Genomic DNA, 10,126 nt, shown 5'->3' with positions numbered 1-10,126 from the left:
ATTGAGTTCCTGTTCCTGTATCTCTTTATTCTTTATACTTTATTCTAGTTGCTCCATTTTTTTCTTCGCCGTGGAACTACTTCTGCAGTTTTTATCAGATTTTTTCAGCTAACACTTAAACTTTTTTTTTAAACTTTTCTCAACACAAATATCAGCTTCTTCACCCCTTTTCAGCAGAATCGGTAATCGTGGCTGTAGGTATCGTCCGTAGTGCTGCATTAACATCATCTAGCAGACCAAGATTACATGAAGTACCCTCAGGTACTTCACGTAATCTTGGTAACCGGCTACGGAGGGGGGTCCAGGTTTCAAGCTTGGCCATGATCCTATCTTTCAGGTCAGTTCCTATCGCACTCAACGATCCTTTTCCTATCGCACTTGGTACCCAATCTCGGGTGGGGGGGATGATATCTCCCCCCTGACCTGGCGTTCTGGCTCCCCCTTGCCGTAGCATTTATGTTGTACCTCGTCAATCTCTAGCTGTGAGAGCAGTCCCTTCTTTCGAATGTTGGAGCACTGAGCTACTAGTTGTTTTGCTGTCATTGTGGATGTTGGGTATTGAAGAATCCATAGGTCCCTCATCCTATTCATATAACGGTTATATGAATAAGATATTATAACCCCTTCCGCCAGGGTTACTTGCATAGTGTGTACATATATATATATATATATATATATATATATATATTTATAAAGCTCTGACTTGTATTATGAGTCTGTAACTCGCTGTCTGCAAAACACAGTATATAATGACCAATGTCGGGCAATTAATTATATCGTTACTTCTTCAAAAAAGTAACCGAGTTATGCAAACAAAGTTTTTTGCAGCTGTTTACCTAAAAATGCAGCCAAGGCTGTCAGGAAGTGCTGTGTGGCAGGCACGAGTTGGAACCAAGAGGCACTCAGACTCGAGGGATGAACCCAAAAAACTCAGCTTTATTTGCTGACAGGGGAAAAGCATACAAAACTACACTACACTACACTACACTACACTACACTACACTACACTACACTACACTACACTACACTACACTACACTACACTACACTACACTACACTAGGAAAATATAAACTTACATCTTGCAGCAAGGCACACAAGGAAACACACAGCTTGAGGGACAACACGAAAATGACTCAGAGAAACAGGATTTAAATACACTGGGAAGTAACGAGGGGAATGAGACACAGAAGGAGGGCACAGCTGGGAGAAATCAGAACTGACGAGACAAGGAAGCAAAGCAGGACACATTCACATAAGACACGGACCTTCAAAGTAAAACAGGAAGTATAACACAGAGACGCGAACTTGACACAGTAGAAGCAGCAACTAAGAAACACAGAGACATAACCATAAGGCAAAGAACCAAAAGACTAGAGATGATAAATAATACACAGAGGGAAATCCTGAAACACAAGAAGCTCAAAACATGCGAAGACACAGACCAAGAAACGCGGACTTTACACAGAACAAAGGGGGCACAGGGAAACATGAGGGGCAAGGGATCAAAACTAGAAACCATAAAATAAATCACTCAAGTACTCGACAAAATACAAAAATTACAAAAGAACTAAAAACACTGGGTCAGGAGACCCAGGATCCTGACAAAGGCGTTTTTTAAAATAAAAAAATTTCAAACTATTTACAGAACAATTAGGTGTTCTGCATCAAATTTGATGCCACACAAATTATTTGTGCCGCTCCAAAAATAATTTCTGTCCACTATGAGATAAAGGAGAACAACAGCCTGATACCTACGGTGGCTCCTAGAGACAAAGCACGTACAAACACTTGCAAACTCCAAAGCACTTGCAAACTCCAAAACACTTGCAAAATCCAAAACACTTGCAAACTCCAAAACACTTGCAAACTCCAAAACACTTGCAAACTCCAAAACACTTGCAAACTCCAAAACACTTGCAAAATCCAAAACACTTGCAAACTCCAAAACACTTGCAAACTTCAAAGCACTTGCAAACTCCAAAACACTTGCAAACTTCAAAGCACTTGCAAACTCCAAAGCACTTGCAAACTCCAAAGCACTTGCAAACTCCAAAACACTTGCAAACTTCAAAGCACTTGCAAACTCCAAAACACTTGCAAACTTCAAAGCACTTGCAAACTCCAAAGCACTTGCAAACTCCAAAGCACTTGCAAACTCCAAAACACTTGCAAACTTCAAAGCACTTGCAAAATCCAAAACACTTGCAAACTCCAAAACACTTGCAAACTCCAAAGCACTTGCAAACTCCAAAGCACTTGCAAACTCCAAAACACTTGCAAACTTCAAAGCACTTGCAAAATCCAAAACACTTGCAAACTCCAAAACACTTGCAAACTCCAAAGCACATGCAAACCCCAAAACACAACGGAAGTGCTCCAGGACGCTAGGGGCAGTGTTGAGCTCGATTTGCAAAATAAATGGCAAGTTTGTCTGTATGGGACGGTCTAGTCTCCGTTGCGCTTCCCTCTGAGACTAAAGTCATATCACTTTGGTAATGTAAATATAATATGGCCAATATTATAGTTATTATATTAATCATTATTAGCTATTACAGCAGTGAACATGAACTATGTGTCAAATACTGAGCCTCAGTACAGATTCAAGTTGCAGTTATTTATATGTCTTATCAACTTAAATCTTCACTCAAAGACAAGTATCTTTGACAGTGCATATATAGGTGTATCATATATAAGAGACAAATGTTGTTCCTTCAGTATGTTGGCATTACTAAATTTGGCTCATTGCTTACATATATTTATAAAAAGAAAATGTACAAGCTGTGATAACTGTTTCTGATAAAATGACTGGTATATTGAATATTCCTTTATTGGGTGAGAAAATCAGACCATGTCATAACTGCTTTAAGTCATACAGAATAGATATCAGAGCCTTAAACAGGCTGACTTCTGCTAAATGGGTCAAACTGGGCAGAAAGTATACAAACACATAACATCCTTATAGAATATGATGTAACACTATAGATCAACTTACCTCAGAATATATAAAGCATATAAACAATTACAGCAATATGATGCAACAAACACAGCAGTGCTACTAATCCAAAATACTCAAAGCTTCATAGAACTGAAACAAACATTTATTTTTAGGTCCATTCTGCTGCTGATACATACAGTGGGGCAAAAAAGTATTTAGTCAGCCACCGATTGTGCAAGTTCCCCCACTTAAAATGATGACAGAGGTCAGTAATTTGCACCAGAGGTACACTTCAACTGTGAGAGACAGAATGTGAAAAAAAAATCCATGAATTCACATGGTAGGATTTATAAAGAATTTATTCGTAAATTAGGGTGGAAAATAAGTATTTGGTCACCTCAAACATGGAAAATCTCTGGCTCTCACAGACCTGTAACGTCTTCTGTAAGAAGCTTTTCTGTCCCCCACTCGTTACCTGTATGAATGGCACCTGTTTGAACTCATCATCTGTATAAAAGACACCTGTCCACAGCCTCAAACAGTCAGACTCCAAACGCCGCCATGGCCAAGACCAAAGAGCTTTCGAAGGACACCAGGAAAAGTATTGTAGACCTGCACCAGACTGGGAAGAGTGAATCTACAATAGGCAAGCAGCTTGGTGTGAAAAAAATCAACTGTGGGAGCAATCATCAGAAAATGGAAGACATACAAGACCACTGATAATCTCCCTCGATCTGGGGCTCCATGCAAGATCTCATCCCGTGGGGTCAAAATGATCATGAGAACGGTGAGCAAAGATCCCAGAACCACACGGGGGGACCTGGTGAATGACCTGCAGAGAGCTGGGACCAAAGTAACAAAGGTCACCATCAGTAACACACTACAACGGCAGGGAATCAAATCCCGCAGTGCCAGACGTGTTCCGCTGCTGAAGCCAGTGCATGTCCAGGCCCGTCTGAAGTTTGCCAGAGAGCACATGGATGATACAGCAGAGGATTGGGAGAATGTCATGTGGTCAGATGAAACCAAAGTAGAACTTTTTGGTATAAACTCAACTCGTCGTGTTTGGAGGAAGAAGAATACTGAGTTGCATCCCAAGAACACCATACCTACTGTGAAGCATGGGGGTGGAAACATCATGCTATGGGGCTGTTTTTCTGCCAAGGGGACAGGACGACTGATCCGTGTTAAGGACAGAATGAATGGGGCCATGTATCGTGAGATTTTGAGCCAAAACCTCCTTCCATCAGTGAGAACTTTGAAGATGAAACGAGGCTGGGTCTTCCAACATGACAATGATCCAAAACACACCGCCCGGGCAACAAAGGAGTGGCTCCGTAAGAAGCATTTGAAAGTCCTGGAGTGGCCTAGCCAGTCTCCAGACCTCAACCCCATAGAAAATCTGTGGCGGGAGTTGAAAGTCCGTGTTGCTCGGCGACAGCCCCAAAACATCACTGCTCTCGAGAAGATCTGCATGGAGGAATGGGCCAAAATACCAGCTACTGTGTGTGCAAACCTGGTAAAGACCTATAGTAAACGTTTGACCTCTGTTATTGCCAACAAAGGTTATGTTACAAAGTATTGAGTTGTATTTTTGTTATTGACCAAATACTTATTTTCCACCCTGATTTACGAATAAATTCTTTACAAATCCTACCATGTGGATTCATGGATTTTTTTTTCACATTCTGTCTCTCACAGTTGAAGTGTACCTCTGGTGCAAATTACTGACCTCTGTCATCATTTTAAGTGGGAGAACTTGCACAATCGGTGGCTGACTAAATACTTTTTTGCCCCACTGTACTTTAGGTTTCTGAATATTACACTTGTTGCTGCCTTTCATAGTGTGTAACTTGAAGGCCCTGAGTACTTTCTCCCACACTGAAAACACTGGGATGATCAAATTATTTGAACATTACCTAATAAGACTGATTCAGGACAGACAATTAGTTATGTTAAACTTTCCTAGCAGTCCTTCACAAACAGGGAACAGTCTGTCTATTCTCTCCATCTGTCAGCTGCTGCTGGCTCTTCCTCCTCCTCTTCCTCACACACTGCTGAGTTTGTCCTGGTGGATCATCAGGTTCAAGGTTCAAGGTTCTTTATTATTTGTCACATGCATAGTTATACAAGTATAACACACAGTGAAATGTAGCCTGACACGCTCCTCGACATGTGCAAAAATTGGGGGGGGTGTAGAGGAAGAACATTATATATATATATATATATATATATATATATATATATATATATATATATACACACATATAGTATATACACTGGGTGAATGTGCAGTAGTAGCAGCAAGCAGGTGAATTCTGTACATTAATATGAATAGATATCTGACTATTTTACAGGATAGTCAATATAAACATATTTAAAATTAAAGGAATTGAAATGGACATTGTGCCTTGGTTTAGTGTCTGGAAGAGTCCTGTCTCAGTCAATTATAGATTATAGATGATGTGAGAGGGCGGGTGTGTGTGTTTAGGGCACGGATGGCTTGGGGATAGAAGCTCCTCTTGAGTCTCTCTGTCCTTGCCCGGAAGATGCGGAACCTTCTACCAGATTGCAGAAGTTGGAACAGTTTGTTGCCAGGATGGGACGGGTCCTTCAGTATCTGCGCTGCTCTAGTCCGGCATCTCCTGGTGTAGGTGTCCTGAAGCGGGGGGAGAGCAATCCTGCAGCAGCGTTCTGCTGTACGGATCACTCTCTGGAAAGCTTTTTGGTCCTTCACACAGCTGTTCCCGAACCACGATGTCATGTTCTGTGTGAGGGGTGCAAAGCCTCACAGATGATGTGCAGCAGTGGGTCCCTCAGTCTGTCCTCACTCTGGACACTTGCAGTTGTCACACATGGAAATCAAATGTGTGATAAGCTGCAGGATTCAAACACAAGTGTGACTTATAAATGAATGTTCATACTTTTATTACACAATCAGAGAGAAAGAAAAAGAGAGAGAGTGCAGGACAGACAGACAGGTGACAGTCTCAGGCGTATACACTGCTACAAAACAGCACAAAAGAAGGAGGATTGTGTTATTACGAAACAAGAAGAGTTCCCAGATGGTACAGTGGACACGTGTGACTCCTGTGATTAAAGCATCTTTCTTTCAGCTTAACGAGTGAACCGTCAGCTCGTTCAAACACACGTTAAAGTCCGTTTGGCTCGACACCACCGAACAGAGGCAGCAATATAACATAGCTAACATTAACAGTGCAGTGAATCCTGCTTGTGCTGTGATATTCAGGACTGCAAACCGAGCAGCATCACTAACTTTCAGCTTGTTGTGTTTGTGGATATATGACTGACTTTAATTATCCATAAAATCATCACATTCTCTGTAAGATTAAAGTCAACTATTGAACGGCGTATATTTTGAAGTAAAGGCTTTAAAACCAAGTTAGTACAAACATCGCTAATGTCACATAACTTTCCCGACATGTGGCCAACAGTAATGTTTTAATGTTCTTCATTATAAAAACATTTGCGCATAAATAAGTGACATAATATTCAGTACTTCTGAAAGTTTACTCTTCGGTGGCTCCGCTTCCGCCTTTTTTTCCGGCAAAATTATCCACACCACCGCCGCGCTATGAAATCTGGGATATGTTGGGCCATGAAGGCTACACCGACCCATCCTTAAAATTCAGGGAAATTAAGGACGCATTTGAGGGCCGCATTTCGAGCAGCCTTTGAATTGGGACAGCCTTCGTCGTGTCGCTGTGACGTAATCGGCCTTAAAATGCGGCCTTTAAGGCTGCAGCCCAAATCCGGTCCTTGGTACTTCCTGGCTTGTGTAGTTACTAGGTAACAAAAGCTCAACACTGCCCCTAGCGTCCTGGAGCACTTCCATTGTGTTTTGGAATTTGCATGTGTTTTGGGGTTTGCAAGTGTTTTGGAGTTCGCATGTGTTTTGGAGTTTGCAAGTGTTTTGGAGTTTGTACACGTTGTCATTAACGTGGCTTCACTCCGCAGCCACGCCGCTTTGCTAGCTAAAACACAGGTGTCGGCATATAAGGACGCTGTCATAGCCTGTCAACCACGTTGATTAGCTGCGTATATACAAATGTGAATCGCATTATTGGCTGGACTATGGGATAAGGTGGCATCGTTCTAATCCCATACGGGAGCATCCAGTCACTTACTGACTAACACTGCAAAACAGAATTGTTAAAGTATTGATTTTAATTTCAATTCAGGTTGGATTTTTTTTGTGCGCAACACAGATTTTTTGTGCGCAGAGACCGTGCCAGCAGTGCGCAATTGCGCACGCGCGCAGCTTAGAGGGAACGTTGGCCTCCACTGTGTTTTACAGATGGCTGTGCAGTCTCACTGCTATATCCCTCTCCTGTCCTACTTACATATTGAAGATTTGAAACAAAAAATTCCAATTTTTAGATTAATCTTCCCAGACCTTTGTTTTTCTCTGATCTTTCATTCCAGTTCTTGTGTAGTTCAGCATACCTCACCCCTTTCTCTGCATTTCCCATACTTAAGAATGGTTTCTTTACAGTCAGCCTCCCATTAAAACCATTTTGTCTCTGACAAGACCCAAACTCTTTCATACCCAGCATTTTTTATTTTATTTCTCTTTGCTCTTTGGTTTCTGAGAAAAAAGATATCCACATATGTGGACATTCATTTTTAAATTTCAGTAGAACACCATAAAGTCACAATTGAGTAATGATGTGCAACTCATCTTTATCTGGTGTCTGAACACAGCAGCATTTTCCCAAGTACAAAACCAAAATGGGAAACAACAATTGTGCCCCTTTGAGCAATATGGCTCATTTGAAGTGCTGCTAAGAGTTGCAGGAAGACGTATGTCTGCAACAAAGTACAAAAAAAGTAAAAGATTTCTGAACATCGCATGAAACACAAAACGTTTCACTCCAAAACTGCTACTTCAACTTTTTCCCCCCAGTGAGAACATGTTTGTAAAATTTAGTATTGTGGTCTAGACAACCCACATACAGTATGTGAACGCCAGGTCCTACGAGGTTAACGTCTTAACTTTCAGATACTGTTCATCTGCTGTGGATAATTTAGGCCTCACATTGCTTCTTTTCTCCACTGTCCTCTTTCCTTAGATTTTTTTAAGGACACCACACACCATGCTATGATATGCCACACTTTCAGCTAATAGCTCTTTGTTAGTGCAAATACAGCATTTTATGCTTTTCAAACTTTATCTTTGGCCTTTCGTAGATTCAGCTAAAGACACGAGAACAAATGATAAACAGCTTAACTTGAGTTCGATGCCTTTTTATGTTTGAATACTTCAAGTCAGTATTAAGTGGCTCAAGCAAAAACAAATAATTTAAAAAAAAATCCCGAAAATGTGTCAGGTACAAGGACTGGACTTAAAATGATTGAACAGCAGTCAATAACCTTCAGAAACCCGTGAGAACTAAATCTAAAGTGTGTCGTTATCTCATAATCAATCATACTTACGCCATGTAGAGTAAGTCAACCATTTAAAGACAAACCATTTTATGTTAAAAATAGAGCTCCGATCTGATCCCTACACCACAAAGCAAGTTCAACCAGAATACCTTTCTGCTATCTGGATTCACTTATCCCAACATTTACAGCTGAGATAAGCAGTTACATAAATCAACCAAGTTAACTCAGTGTTTCCTTTTCATGAAAGACATCGTGTTAGCAGCATTTGACTCATCTAAAAGGGAAGTTTCACATGTCACGTGACTCTTCTTTCACAGAATTATTGTTATCATTGCCCCCTACTCCAGAGACTTTATCAGACACGATGATTAAAAATCTAAAATAAATTAAAAAACATTTGCAAAAAGGACACACAATTAATCCTGCAATTAAAATAAATCAATCAATCTATATCGTGATTTAGCACACAGAACTGTAGTCACAACCTTATTCAAGATTAGTTTAATCACTGAGTGCGCTCTCAGAGCTGTTTTTTATTTCTTAGGTGACAGTAAACCGGTTTCATTTAAAAATGAAAGCTTACAGTCCCACAGCCTGATAAAGGAGATGTGAAAATAGCTTTGGTATGCCGGCAGATACAAGTGAAATTAATTTGAACATTGTATTTTTGGTGTGCTCTGTGTAATTGCAGTTCAAGTAAAAAGGACTACACAAATCTCTAGTATAAGAAATATTTTTGCATCTAGGTAATCTAAAAGCATTGCTCTTCTGACAAAGGAAATATGGCTTCATGTGTTATCTGCCAAAACTGATCTCAGAAATAGTAGGATAGAGCAAGTTTGGTTCTCACACTGTACTCTTGCATGAATTGCTGATCAGTGAAGGGTCTTTCAACAACAACTGCTTCATTAAATCGAGGTTTAAGGTGCTGCCATACGATTGGTTTCCTTTTTTTAACAAAAAGTAATGAACCATCAATGACACGCTGACATTTTGTGATGACCAACTCCAGTCTACCCTACTGCTGGCAATCCAAGGTTATACATTTGTCATAAGTGATGTGTGTTACTGTGAATAAGTTAGAGGGTTGCTAAATCAAGGCTAGCAACCTTAAAAAGGAAGATCCCAGAGACTTTCAAACTGACAGTTCAGAGTCAGGTTGATATGACTGTAGTTCATTTTTCTTCTCACGTGTTTACATAGACTTGCTCACTACTGCACGAATTACTTGTTGGAAAATAGTAAAAGATACAGTGAAATTCTGGCCTTTAATGACATCAGTAACTCAGTTCAAAATACAGTCATGGGAATCTCACTTCTTTTATGGCTTTAAAACAGGATACATTATTAAAGTATGGGACGATCGTGGCTCAAGAGTTGGGAGTTTGCCTTGTAATCGGAAGGTTGCGGGTTCGAACCCGGCTTGGACAGTCTCTGTCGTTGTGTCCTTGGGCAAGACACTTCACCCGTTGCCTACTGGTGGTGCCAGCGTCCGGCAGCCTCGCCTCTGTCAGTGCGCCCCAGGGTGGCTGTGGCTACAATGTAGCTTGCCATCACCAGTGTGTGAATGTGTGTGTGAATGGGTGGATGACAGGTTGTGTAAAGCGCTTTGGGGTCCTTAGGGACTGGAAAAAAAGCGCTATACAAATACAGACCATTTACCATTTACCATGTAAAGTCCTGAATTTCACTGCTCACATGTAGAATCATTCACAAAAATGATCGCTGGTGTTAAATACACTAGGCATTAGGTGGTGTCTATTACAAACATTACTGATGTT

This window comes from Mchenga conophoros, linkage group LG18 (genome assembly GCF_057382185.1).
Source record: "Mchenga conophoros isolate Kocher_MC1m ecotype Shallow Benthic linkage group LG18, M_conophoros_male_GT1.1, whole genome shotgun sequence".
Classification (NCBI taxonomy): Eukaryota; Metazoa; Chordata; class Actinopteri; order Cichliformes; family Cichlidae; genus Mchenga; species Mchenga conophoros.
Note: the sequence above shows the minus strand (reverse complement) of the source record.